The sequence below is a fragment of the Canis lupus genome, chromosome 11 (assembly GCF_048164855.1).
Source record: "Canis lupus baileyi chromosome 11, mCanLup2.hap1, whole genome shotgun sequence".
Lineage (NCBI taxonomy): Eukaryota > Metazoa > Chordata > Mammalia > Carnivora > Canidae > Canis > Canis lupus.
Window position 1 is genome coordinate 69845967 of NC_132848.1, and position 14341 is coordinate 69860307.

Here is a 14341-nt window from a genome sequence, read left to right on the forward strand (position 1 = left end):
TCAAACAGACAATTAAGAAAACAAAAAGGACAAACCACAAAATGGAAGAAAATATTTGCAAAATATGTATCTGATGAAGGACCTGTATCTGGAACATGTTTAAAAATATGGCTCAGTAGTAAAAAGATCAAGAACTTTATTTTTCAAATAAGGAAAAGATCTTATCCAATATTTCACCAAAGAAGGTATATGGATGGCAAACAGCCACATAAAAACATTCTCAGGGGCATTAGTCATTAGAGAAATGCAAACTAAAACCACAATCAGACACCACTCTACATTCCCTAGAATTAAAAAGACTGACAAGACCCAGAGTGAATGAAAATGTGCAGTAACCGAAACTCTCACACACTGCTGGTGGGAACGCAAAGTTGTACAGCCGTTTTGGAAACTACTTTGGCATATACTTCCCTCTCTACCTAGCAAGTCTACTCTTAGTTAGTTGCCCAAGAGAAATGAAAACATTGTTCCCTATGCTGTTTTAGCATGTAAGTGTTCACAGCTACTTGATGTAGAATAGTCAACAACCTCAAATAAATCAACTGGTAAATGGATGAGCACATTATAGTAGATCTCCACCGTGGAACACTACTCAGCAATAAAAAAAAAAAAAATTAATGGTACATGTAACAACGTGCATGAATCTTAAAAGCAATTTGCTAAATGAAAGAAACCAAAACAAATAATCTAGTCGGGCAGAGAAGGGATGAGTTCCCTTCCCCCACCTTTTGTTCTGTTCAGGCCCTCAGTGAATTGGGTGGTGCCCAGCCCCGTCAGCAAAGGCAATATGCTTTGGTGAATCCAACTCAAATGTCAGTCTTATTTAGAAACACCATCCCAGACACACCCAGGAATGACAGCCGGCCAAGTATCTACACATCCCATTACCCAATCTGGTTGACATAGGAACTTAACTATCACAGCTTCCCTAAACCCTCCAACCCATTTGTCTGAGTTAGAAACCCTTCTCTTAATCACCCACTGCACCCTGAGAATATCACCATCATGACAAGTAAAACAAGTAAATCTTGGCTGAACCACCCAGATTTTCTGACATCCCTCCTCCCAGTTTCTCTGTTGCAGAAGCCCCTCATGCTTCCGTTCCTGAGGTTAATTCTGCTCCTCCAGCATCAGTATATCCCAGGCCTCTCCCAGCTTTGTAAAGTTCAAGGCCTGCCATGTGTTACAGTCTCAGCCATTCCCTTCCTCCTTCGCTGCCGGAAAAAGGATCAGAGGAGATTTGGGCCCCAGATGCTGAAAGAGCAAGGAAGGTGGCCTACCACTCTGGCTCAGTTTGCTCTCAATTTCTTTTGTTCTTCAAGTACCTAAAAACAATTTCAGATGCATCTTCCACTTGCATGGGAGGCCAATCTTCTGCCAACACCTGCTAATAGGTCTGGATAAGATATCCATGCCGAGTCCCGTCCTTGGCAACTGACATAATTTTACTTTATAATCATTTTTTAAAAAATGCCCCTTAAGTTACATTATTACAAAACCCTGTCTCCTAACTTCACATTACGACAAGGCCAGCTATCCTCTCCCAGTTCCTGGAACCCTATCTAAGCAAATGAGATAGAGAAAAGAAGATATTGCCACACAGCTAACCCTTAGTACACCTAACCCATGACTCCTTATTTTAATGTCATTCCCAGGAGGCAATGTGAGCACAAGCACCAAGCTAGTTCACAAGTCTTGGTCACACCCAGGGCCCCAAGAAGTATTTGCCACACAGTAGATGCTGAATAAATGAAGAGATGAAAGCTTCCTAGTTGGCTTGAATTGGAAGACTCATAAGAGATTACGATTTATTTATTCCATGCACAGATCCTTAACAAGTCCACGAAAAGACGACTGCAGAAGGGCTTCAGGCCTTCACCATCTGATCTCCTTCAAATATTGCTTGAGGTACCAAGAACGTCCTGATGTTTGGCTACACACCAAATTTGTACTGAAGGCACTGGCTTCAATTTTCATGGTAGGACTTAACTCGTGGATTTGACTGTCAAAGAAAGGGGGGGATAAATGCAGCAGGAATGAGATCTATTCACTAAAAGATGAGGGAACAGGGGAGTGGTTGGTAGAGAGCCACAAAGTTGAGGAAAAAGAACTGATAACTTCCGCTCTCCGTGCCCCCCATTCTCACCACTACCTAGATTTTGAGTTCATTCACCAGAGAATAGCCTGGGTCCTGCCCTTTCCGAGGTCCCAGGCCCAGCATTTAGGAGCACTTCCCTTCCCGGTGCTTGGCCCTCTGGCACACGTACCGACCAGGGCCTCCTGTGGTTCGGTGTCTGTCATCCCCGCCAATGAACACCCGCCAGCCTTCCTCCACACCATATGAATTAAAAGCACATCAGTGAGAAAATTACTGGAAAGAATAAAATTCCATGCCCAATTGGCAGCCTTGTGACTCAGTGGTATCAGCAGCCCATCACCTTTGGCTGTGGGCACCGCGACAGCGACGCTCCCCTGACCACGGCCGCAGCGCCAACGGTGCCTTCATGACCAAGGCCTTCATAACGTAATCGGACTCCCACAGCCCAAGGGCAGGGAACCTAACTCACCCAAATCTAACCCACCTTCCCCTCCCCTCTCCATCCTTCTAGCCTAACTTTCTCCTCAAAATCTCCAGCGTTCAGTGCAATCTCATCCCACAGATCTTCTCTCAGGGAAGATGAGAAGGAAGCACCACCCTCCCTCTGCCCCTCCACCCACCCCCCGGCCCCCGCATCTCTGTTTTTGAAATGACTCCAGGAGTGCCAGATGTACAGAGTTTTCCGGAAGGGTGTTGGAGGAGAGTGCAGTGCACTGAGAGCACCAAGGCTCCCTGATTATGCAAGGAATATGAGAGCCCCTCTATTCATCACCTCGAGGTAGACTATTAAATCTCTGGAAGCCTTCCACATGGTTTAGTAACGGAGATCCATTATGCCCTCCCTCAGGTTCCATTGAATACCAGCAAACAAACATATGGTGAGTAAGTTCTAATGGAATTCCACACCACATGCAGGCTCTGTGCAGAGCTCCGTGCTGGGGGGGGGGGGCGGGGGGGGAGCTGGCCCCAAGCAGCCTTTGATGGCAGCTTCTCTGAGTGGTTTCTGCAACAGGATTTTCCTGCTTTCACCATGAAGAGATGGGAAGCACTGGGATTTGGTTCCATTTTCTACTAAAGCATTTGGCAAGGAGGGCAAGCACCTTCTTCTGTCCCCATCTCTTAAAGGAGCTTATTAGCTCACCTTGGACAAGTCACTTGGTCCCTCCAAACCTCAGTCTTCTCCCTAAAAGAGCCACAGTCAACACCCATCCTGTTTCACAGGTGTTGCAATAATGAAACACCTCAGTGGACATAACCATGTTTTGGAAAGCGTTTCAGATTTATATAATTACCACGGTCTTCCTCCTGGATTTCCTATCTCCAGCCCATGCCTATAAGCTTCATTTGATACAGGAGCCAACCACACTCTCCTAAGGAAGGTTAAAAATAAAGCAACAAAACTACAGTATTGACTACATTGATACCAAGAGGGAAAGAAAAAAAGATTCCCGACAACTACTCACAGGCTAGCTCTCGGGCCACTTCCTTTTCAGAAGGTATACCTTTAAAAATGAAAACCTATCATCGAAAGAAAGAAAGAGAGAGAGAGAGAGAAAGAAAGGAAGGAAGGAAGGAAGGAAGGAAGGAAGGAAGGAAGGAAGGAAGGAAGGAAGGAAGGAAGGAAGGAAGGAAGAAAGAAAGAAAACCTATCATCTCCCTTTGTCTTGCCTCTCCCCTACTCAAAAAAAAAAAAAAAAAAGTGATTATGGAGTGAGAGCCATACTGATCAACTGAAGAAATTTAGATAAATTTGGCTTTTCATTAACTGCAGCTGTTGTTTCTTTCAGTGCCTTAATGAAATGTATCATTCGAACATGCTGGCTGAGGAGCATTGCTGGAGTCTTCTTTTGCCTCCAATTGTTAATTCTAACAACATGAATTCAATTTCTATAGTTAGCCCTGAAAAAAAAAAACAAAGAAAAAGTCCCTTCCTCTGCTTTAAGGTTGTTTTTATTGAAAAGTTGTGCTTTCAGATAGTTCTCCCTCAATCTCTCTCTCTCTCACGCACACACTTCCATGCATGTGTGCCACTATCAACAGACTGCTCTTCAGACCCAAATCCAGCTCCTATGCTCTAAAATGACAAATGTAAAACCCAAAGCATCTCACTGCAGCTCCCAGATTCCCAGCCTCATCCCCCACCCATCACCGCTCCCATCCACGCCCTTCCTGAGAACAGTGTCAAACGTGGCCTTCAAATACAAACATGCATAAAAAAATAATAAATAAATAAATAAACAAACAAACAAACAAACAAACAAATACAAACATGCAGAAGGAAGCCCTCCCAAACTCAATGAGATTTCCAGCTCCAGTGCACAAAAGAAAGTTTTGTAGTTCCACATGACTTGCCTATGAACGAGCTGTGAGGTGATAAATGACCTCCACACAATATTGGCTTATTTAAATTAAACCATTATTCATTTATACAGAAGGATGACTCATGATTATCTGGATAGAAAAAAAAATGAAGTAGGAGGAGATAGCCCCAGACCTCACTTCCCGTTAATGCTCTAAGTAATAGGATGCTAGTCCTTATGTGGTTTCTCATTATTCTTAGGACTTTAGTTACCATCTTAATTATTATATTGTTTCTCTTGGAAGAAGATGAGGAATAAACAGACTGTATTTTCTCTTTTCATATCATGATGGATTAAATGTCAAGAATAATTAAATGCCACAAGGTGGTGGCCACCAATTGATGTGGACAGCTTTTCTGAAAACCCACCCAGGAAAGAAGAAAATAGAAACATCCTCGCATCTCTGTGCCTTTCCTGACTTCATTTATGTAGGCGGGAATCCCGACATCTTAAACTAAAATGGAAAAGGAAGAGCTGAGTCCCTGCAAGCTAATAATTATTTTGTGCTTGGAATGAGAGTGTTCAGAAGAACAGACACGGACGTCGTAACATTTTCCAAAGTGGAAGAAGCAGGGGGCTTATTCCTGTGCATTCTGGCAAATGAGATCAACAAAGAATGTGGATCATTTCAGAGGATTTAGAAATAAAACAGGGCTATTTTCAAAAGGTTTCCATTCCGAATTTTTGAGGGAATAAAAGTGGGCAAGGAAGCAAAGAAGATGCTACCGGCTCATTTATCAATAACTGATAAAAAGGCTTTACTTCTAGTTCTATTCAAGAAGTAACCACAAGCAAAATCACTATCACGTGGCTGAGCAAGAGCTATCGGAAGGAGATGGAACCGAGCAATGCTCTTTGAAACACTGAAATCTTTTATGAAAATCAGGAAGCCAAGGTCAGTACTCTCCTGATGGACTCTGAAGTTCAAGTTCGCTGTGAAGTGCTTATGCCAGTCACTTTGGAGGCATTTTGTTCACTGTGGCGTCCACAGAAAAACATCTTCACAGCACACGTCAGTGATTTTATTCCAGTAAAAAGTTGGCCACTGTGGGAATAGCAAAATCTGTTAGACAAATGATACTCCAGAAAATGTATTATCCTCGCAGGCTCCCAACGTTCAGTGAAGAGAGAACTTATTAGTTTCCATGTGTTTACCGCAAGCATCTCAATTCTCACACCACTGAATGATGGTATCTCCGCAGCGTTATAACCACACACGTCCCATCTCTTGTTTCATTTTCTGGATCTTCTCTCTCCCTGCAGCCCCGTTGTCCTTAATATTAAGACACTGGGTTTCGGTTCTGCACTCCCTTGGTCATCCTCCTCCAATACCAGGTGCTTTGGGTAGCCAGTTACTCACCCACAGGTCACAGATGAAGTCAACAAACAAACCAAAAGCCCTTGCCAAGCCGAACATCCAGGGCCAGACGGGTGCCATCAGCTCTTCCAAGGGAAGCTGGGATACAGTGTCCTGAGCTAGGAGGTAGCACCACAGAAACAGAGAACGCAACCCCGTCATCGCAGCTGCAAAGTACACGTCAAGTTCATAAACATCAACATCAAATCTTCTTTTTCTTTTCCTCTGAAGAGCCACCTATTAAACCCTTGACCACGAGATGAGCCCCAGAAGCCCGGAGCTCTGCAGCAACCCTGAAACAGAGCAACACTTCATCGGGATGTGGTTTGTGTCGAAGACTGCTCTGAATGGCTTGGGGTGGGAGCCAGCACTACAGCTCTTCTTAAGGTGTTCGAATTCTTCTTAACGAGTGAAAATATCAGTGAGGATGACAAAACATGAGAGACTCCTAACTCTGGGAAATGAACAAGGAGTAGTGGAGGGGGAGGTGGGCGGGCGGTTGGGGTGACTGGGTGACGGGGACTGAGGGGGACACTCGGCGGGATGAGCACTGGGTGTTATGCTATATGTTGGCAAATTGAACTCCAATAAAAAAATTTTATTTAAATAATTCTTCATTCTCAAGTGAGTGTACAGAACCCCAGAAACTTCAGCGCACAAAAACACATGCGCAGCATAGTAGTTGGGTTCTAAGTGGGGTACATTCCATTTCCTTCCAACGTAATCACCACCTTTCCACCCTTTCTCTGTGCTCTCCCCATCTCTGAATGAGGGTGAGAAGTTAGAACAGGGACCCAAAATGCAGTACCCCAAAATTAGCTCTCACTGTTGTGACATAAACCTGTCGAGAGAACTCTGCCACCATTCCATACCTGGATTAAAATACAACAAATACCATCATGGTGAGCATCCAGTAATGTAGAGAGTTGTTGAATCAGTATGTTGTACACCTGAAACTAATATAACACTATGTTCATTATACTTCAATTTAAAAAAAAAAAAAAGGCAGTTGAAACAGGAGAAAGAGCTTGGCCAGAGGCCCAAGGTGCGCCCTGTGACCCTGAGGCTGGCCTTGACTTCCAGGTCGGTGGGATACAATGAACATCTTCTTATAGCCATCTTGTAAGCTTCCTTGCATCAGCTCTCACTACCCGTTTCTCCCTCTCCAATCTTCCCTGTGCTCCGGCTGAGTGGTATTTTAAGGCTCCTACTCAACACTTCAACCGTGAAATGTTTCAGTAGTTGTGTGTCACCTAGGGGTGTCTGACGTGGCACGCTCCAGCCACCGCTGCCTCTGCAACGTCCCCAACACCAGCTTCTGAAATGGCTCCTGGGGCCCCCACCTCCTGGTATTCACACCCTCGTGTACTGCCTCCCGTTGAGGGTGGGCTGGACCTAGTGACTTACTTCCAATGACCAGGACAGGGCAACAGCGATAGGACGCCACTTCTTCGAAGTGACTCAGCTACAAAAGACTGTCTCTCTCTCTCTCTCTCTCTCTCACTCGCTCAAAGCAAACCGACATGTTGAAAGCTGCCCTGCGGAGAGGCTCACACGCCAAGGAACTGACGATGGCTTCTGGCCAACGCCCAGTGAGGAACTGAGGTGCTCTGTCAAACAGCCTGCAAGGAAGGAGTCCTGCCCATGACCATGAATAAGCTTAGACACGGATCACTGCCCAGCACCAGTGGACACTTTACTGCAGCCCTGTGACAGGCCCCGTAAGCCACAACTGGCTCCTGACTCACAGAAACAGAGGTAATAGATGCTGCTGTCTACGCCGCTAAAGTTGGTTACACACCAAACTAGACAATGAACACAGAGGCAGAGTAAAAGAATTAAAAAACACATAAATAAATAACAAAACAAATGCCACTAGTTCCTGTGTCTATTACCACACGCGACAACACTGTCATCATGGTATCACTTCGGTGCTTTGCTGGGAAATTCCTACTCAACACTGCTGTCCGTGAGTCCGTAGTCGATCAGTCCGGAAATAGCTACCTGAATACCTACCGCCGTAGGTATAAAATGCTTTGTGGCGCAAGCTCAGTTTCAGTGCCACAGTTCTAAATCCCGACCACCAAACAAAATTTGCAAAGAAGCCAGCAAGCACATCAGACCACGTTCCGGAGGCAGGCACTCCAGCCACCTCGGAGAAGCGGGCCTTCCATCCCCTTTACCAACTCACTCACAAGCAATTGAGAATTTTGCACACTACTACCTACCATCTCAACGAGAATCACGACTCTGAGAACTACAGTGGGGATGAAGAGACGAGGTACGCAATGGATACTTACTGAGTCCCCAACACGTGCCCGGAAGCATGTGCGCACCAAGGACATACTGACCACTTGATGGCCAGGCAGCTTGCCCTAAGGTATTTTGCTACTTATTCCTCACAGTCTTATGAGGCCTGTAGCAGCACCATTTAACCAGTGAAGAAAGGTAAAGAAACTCATGCAAGCCCCCTAAGTAGAAATGGATAAAGCCAGCATTGAAATCCATTGCTCTGCTGTCTCCAAACCAATGCTCTCCCAGGCAATCCCACTGCCCCCTGAGTTAATGAGGGGTGAATGGAGGATCCAGGCCTGTCCTGCTGGCTTCTTGCCTATTGTTAGAAAAATGGAAGGAGACAGTCTTGGATGCCAACCAGGCCCACTTCCCATTCAGTCGAAGGCTGGAGCACTGTCAGTGGGCAGGGGGACCTCCTGCTGGTCTCAATGCTAGCACATGGTCATGTACCGATACTAGACGGACCAACAGGCCCATTTGGCTTCTGAGTACATACTAAAGCCACCTGCAATTCCAAGGACTCCAAAAACAGTGTGAAAAAATGTTTTGAAAAATAATTAATTGTTTTAAAAGTGAAAAAACAACAATGTAGTAAGAATTCTGTTAGATTTCTTTACATGGGGAGGGGGACACTAAAATCTTTGAGTGCTGAAGACCTCTAAAACTTTAATCTAATCTGAGAGGGGCTCTTAGAAAGTTCTGCTTTTATGCCCCAAACAGAACCCACTCATCCAGCCTTCCTGCCCTTAGAAAGAGAAGGCATTATTATCCCCATATAACACAGGTAACTGCAGTACATGGAGGAAAATGGCTTAACCATAATCACATAGAGGAGGGCCCTCAAGGACCAGAAGCTGACATTTCCTGCTCCCTCCATCACTGTTCTTTGCCCCCTTCCCCCAAGAGTTATGAGGATTAAGTGCTATCAAGAATTGAAAACTGGGAGTGCCATCACCAGGACGGCAAAGGAGGAGATCCCAGGTTCTGTCCCCCAACAATGATCAACACTTAGACAGCTAGCCATGGACAAAAAGCTCTGAGAGAGCTCAAGAGTCCACTAAAAATTCAGCAACAAAATTCAGAACAAAAAACTGGAGAACTACACAAAAAGTGAAGGAACAGCAGTTTCCTTGTGCCAGCATCACTCCATCCCCAAGGCTGGCACGGGTCAGTGCCAGGACGGAACTTCCCAGCTACAAAGAGTTCCCTTCACAAGGAAAGAGGGAGTAGGGTGAGCAACCAGCTTCCCCAGCCTTCCAGGACACTGTACAAAGGATCCACTTTAGTTTCACCCCCTCTAGTGATCAGCAAGGCTGAGACTTATAAAGACAGCTGGAAGAGAATCCCTGGGTGGCTCAGCAGTTTAGTGCCTGCCTATCGGCCCAGGGCGTGGTCCTGGAGTCCTAGGATTGACTCCCACAACAGGCTCCCTGCATGGAGCCTGCTTCTCTCTCTGACTATGTCTCTGCCTCTCTCTCTCTCTCTGTCTCTCATAAATAAATAAATAAAATCTTTAAAAAAAAAAAAAAAGACAGTTGGGAAAAGGGAGAAGAGCAAAGGCTACCAGTATCAGCCATGCAGTGGGAGCAACCAAGGTTCCCAGTGACTCACTCTGCAGAGGACCCAGTAGCATCTGCCACTAAGAAACCAACTGCCACATAGCAGCCAGACCTTTTGCAGATAGCACCAGTTTTCACCCCACAGGTATTTCCATCTGCAGATGCCAACCACCTGAGTCCCTCCCTACCTGAGCCCATCCCTGGCCCCAGCAGAGCCTGGGATACCAGCAGCCAACCCAGGCCTCTGTAGTTGCACAAATAAAACACATGAGCATAGGTGCCCACAGCTGACCCTTATCACCTTCTGTACTCTTGAGGCTAGCCCTTCAACTGTGCACTTACACACCACCAGGCTGGTTGTCATCACTAGCTTCTACTGCCACGTGCACACCACCATAAAAGTGTACACCAACAGCCAGAGCACTTGTAGCTGCTTGTGGGCCTGGATCCAGCCCTCTCTGTGCTCCCTGGCCTGCACAACTAGGCTCACTTGCAGCTAGCTATGCCAGCTGTGCAACTACACAGTCCTGGCCTGACTCTGCTCACCAGTCTCCACCACCAGGCATGCATGCATGGGGAGACACTGCAATCACCAGAGTGCACATCAACAGCAAAGCCACTGCAGCTACAAGTGTGCCTGCAGATGGCCCAGGCTCTTGCTGCTGACCTTGGCCGCTACCACCACAAGCCTGTCTAAGTACCCGCAGCTGAGTATTGCACATCATTGCCTCTGGCCACCACTGCTGCCTGCCCTGGTCCCTAGTCCACTGGACCAAGAGGTGCTACTGAGAACACCAACAGCCCTTGCAGCCACTGCAGATCCCTGCCACACTTGACGAGGACCTCACAGTTGTTGATGATGTGGACGTCAGTGACCTGAGCCAAAGAGACATCATGATTCCCTGGACTAGAAGCCACCATATGCCTCTGCAGTTGGCACCTTACATCATCATCTCACCGCTCTAAAGTGCTACAGATGAATGTTTTTTCCTAAAACAAATTCAGTCCATAAATTAATGGGGAAAAAAATCACTGCTTCTCCAAATGCACAGCCACCTATACAAAGCTATAGGAGTCATGAGAAATCAAGAAAACATGACACCACCAAATAAACATAATAAACTTCCAGTAACTGAACACAAAGCAATGGAGAAACATGAATTTTCCTGTGAAGAATTCAAAATAATTGTTCTAAAGATGCTCAAAGAACTACAAGAAAACAGATAAGCAATTTAGTAATATCATGAAAATAATATAAGAGCAAAATGAGAAATTTAACAAAGAGAAAACGTAAAAAAAGAATCAAACAGAAATTATGGAGCTGAAAAATACAATGACTGAACTGAAAAGTTCAACAGAGTTCAGCTCAGTGATCAGTGAAGATCATTCAAAATTATTCAATCAGAAGAGTAAAAAGAAAAATAAATTTTAAAAAAATTAATAATACTTTACCAAGCAAAATTATCCTTCAGAAATGAGGGAGAAATACTTTCCCAAATAAACAAAAGCTGAGAGAGTTCATCACCACTAGACCTGCCTTACATGAAATGCTGAAAGGAGTCATCCAACATGAAATAAAAAGATACTAATGAGTAACATAAAAACATATGAGAATATACAACACACAGGTAAAAAGTAAGTAGTCGGATTTCAAATATTCTAATATGTAATATGGTGGTATTTTAACAACTTAACTCTAGTATAAAGGTTAAATGATGAAAGTATTAAAAACAGCTATAGCTACAATAAGTTGTTAATGGATATACAATATAAAAAGATTAAATTGTGACATCAAAAACATAAAATGGGTGAGTAAAAGTGTAGAGTTTTTGTGTGTGATTGAAGTTAAGCTGTTATCAGCTTAAAATAAACTGTTACATCAATAAAATGTTTCGAGTTAGCCTTAGGGTAACCACAAACAAAAACCTATATAGTAGATCTAGGCAAGATAGACAAGGGAACCAAAGTACAGTACTAGGAAAATTATCAGTTTGCAAAGAAAGATAGCAAGAGAGGAACACAAGAATTACAAAACATCCAGAAAATAATTAACAAGATGGCAATAGTAAGCTCTTACCCATTCCTTTAAATGTAAATGGACTAAATTCTCTAATCAAAAGATACAGAATGGCTAAGTGGATAAAAAACAACACACAACAATATGCTACCTACAAAAGACCCACTTCAGCTTCAAGGGGACACACAGGCTCAAAAAGAAGGGATAGAAAGGATATTCCACTCAAATGGAAACAAAAGAGAACAGGGGTTACTATACTTGAATCAAACAAAATACACTTTAAAAATTTTAACAAGAGGGCAGCCCTGGTGGCACAGCGGTTTAGCGCCGCCTGCAGCCTGGGGTGTGATCCTGGAGACCCTGGATCAAGTCCCACGTCAGGCTCTCTGTATGATGCCTGCTTCTCCCTCTGCCTGTGTCTCTGCCTCTCTCGCGCTCTCTCTGAATAAATAAATCTTTAAAAAAAAATTTTAACAAGAGACAAATAATTATTATATAATTATAAAGAGGTAAATCCACAAGACCCAATGTTGGAGTACTTAAAAATATTTAGAAAATACAGACCTGGATGGACTAATAGACAATAATACAATTAAAGGAGTGACTACAATACCCTACTTTCAACATAGATCATCTACGTAGAAAATCAATAAGGAAACATGAGACTTAAACTAAACGCCACACGAATCTAACAAATATATATAAAACATTCCATAAAGCAATAGCAAAATACACACTCTTCTCAAAGGCATATGAAACTTTCTACAGGACAGATCATATGTTGGGTTACAAAACAATTCTTAAATTTAAGAAGATTGAAGGCAAACCAAGGATCTTTTCTGACCATGATGGTAAGAAACTAGAAATCAATAATAGGGGGAAACCTGGAAAGTTGACAAGTATGTGGAAACTTAACAACAGTCCTGAACAACCAATTGGTAGGTGAGAAAATTAAAAGGGAAATCAAAAAAATCTTGAGGCAAATGAAAATGGAAACACAACATACCAAAATTTAAGGAATGTAGAAAAATAAGTTTTAAGATGGAAGTTTATAGCATTTAATAAATCCCTATATTTTAAAGAAAGGAAGATCACAAATAAACAACATAACTTACACCTAAAGGAATTTGAGGAACAAGAACAAACTAAGCCCATAGTTAGCAGAAGAAAGAAGATAACAAAGGTCAGAGCAAAAAGAAATGAAATAGAGAAAAGACAAGTAATAGAAAAGATCAACAAAGCAAAGAGTTGCTTTTTGAAAGGATAAATAAAACTGACGAATCTTTGGCGAGAATTACTTTGAAAAGAAGAGAAAGGGTGCAAATAAATAAATGAAAGAAGAGATAACTGTTGCCACAGAAATACAAAGGATTCTGAGACTACTGAGAACCACTATATGCCAACAAATTGGACAACACAGAAGAAATGGGTAAATTACTAGAAACATGCAAACTGGCAAGTCTGAGTCATGAAAAAAACAAAAACAAAAATCTGAACAGACCCAAGGAGATGGAATCAATAATCCAAAACCCACGAAAAAAAAAGAGAATTCCAGTATCACCAAATGGTTTCACTGGTAAATTCTAACAAATATTTAAAGAAGAATTAAGGCCAACTCCTCTCTAACTCTTCCAAAACAATTGAAGAGGAGCTGTCCATTGCTGGACCGATCAACTGTGGCAAGGGGCTGGAGTGCTATATGTGCTATGTCGTAGACACAGGAAGGTAAGTGCTCTCTCAGCAGCCATGAGGACGGAGTGGAAGAAAATCATTCTAGAAAAATAATACGTGAGTGACAATCCAAATCCTTACAAATAGACGGACAACACTGATTATAGCTGTAAGGCACCTTGGACAAACCATAACATCTGACTCTCCTCACCCTCCATTACCTCTGCGCTCCCTCTCACCCCACATACCTCTGACTCCAAGGGTCCAAGTCTTTCAAGCCATCTAAACAGCAATCCAAAGTTCTCACTGTTAGACCCTACCCGGTTGTACATCCCCATCCAAATGCCAGATTTTTCTTTTCAACCTGGAGTCTTCACGAATCAGTAGGAATCTCATTTACCTTGCTGGGCCCCCACCGCCCACCCCCAGGAACCTTGAAGAAAATCTCAGCGACCAGACCTCAGAGGACAAATGAGAAGTAGAGTCCAGCAATCCTGGTAGAGACAGGAACAGGAAGGTCACTCAGTGTTTGGGATTCCAGCGGACAGCTCCTGCCCTAGTAAGGCCATCTTCATAGGGTCCTTCTCTCATAGTGTCAACGAGATGAATTGGGTCTTCTCCGTGTGTGTCTGTTTCATTAGATATTTCCACTCCTGCTCCTGAAACCACTGCCCATCTTCTGTCCTATTTAAATTCCTGATTAGTTCATCATCCCTTTTTTATCAGAGGCCAGCTCACAGATTGGCTGGAGTCAGATGTTCAACCCTTTAAGTCCAATTAGCTGTGGGTAGAAACAGGGTTATCAACTCCTGCCTCTCCGATGTGCTCTGGGGACTAGTGCCATCAGCATCTCTGGGGAGCCTATTTCTGAAATGCAGATTCTCAGGTTCCACACAGACCCCCTGAATCAAACTACTTATTTCACAAGAACCCCCTGTGTGATTTGTAGGTTCATTGAAGTTTGAGAAGAACAGGCATAGAATA

At 43.7% G+C, this 14341-nt stretch overlaps 1 long non-coding RNA gene across 1 annotated transcript; it reads right to left on the reverse strand.

Annotated features, from left to right (window-relative positions):
- Positions 1-1777: 1777 nt before the first annotated feature.
- LOC140642337 (uncharacterized) lies at positions 1778-2985 on the reverse strand. The gene is made up of 2 exons (XR_012038813.1): positions 2871-2985; positions 1778-2002 (listed from the first exon to the last, which is right to left on the reverse strand). It is a non-coding gene; the product is annotated as an uncharacterized lncRNA (long non-coding RNA).
- Positions 2986-14341: the final 11356 nt, after the last annotated feature.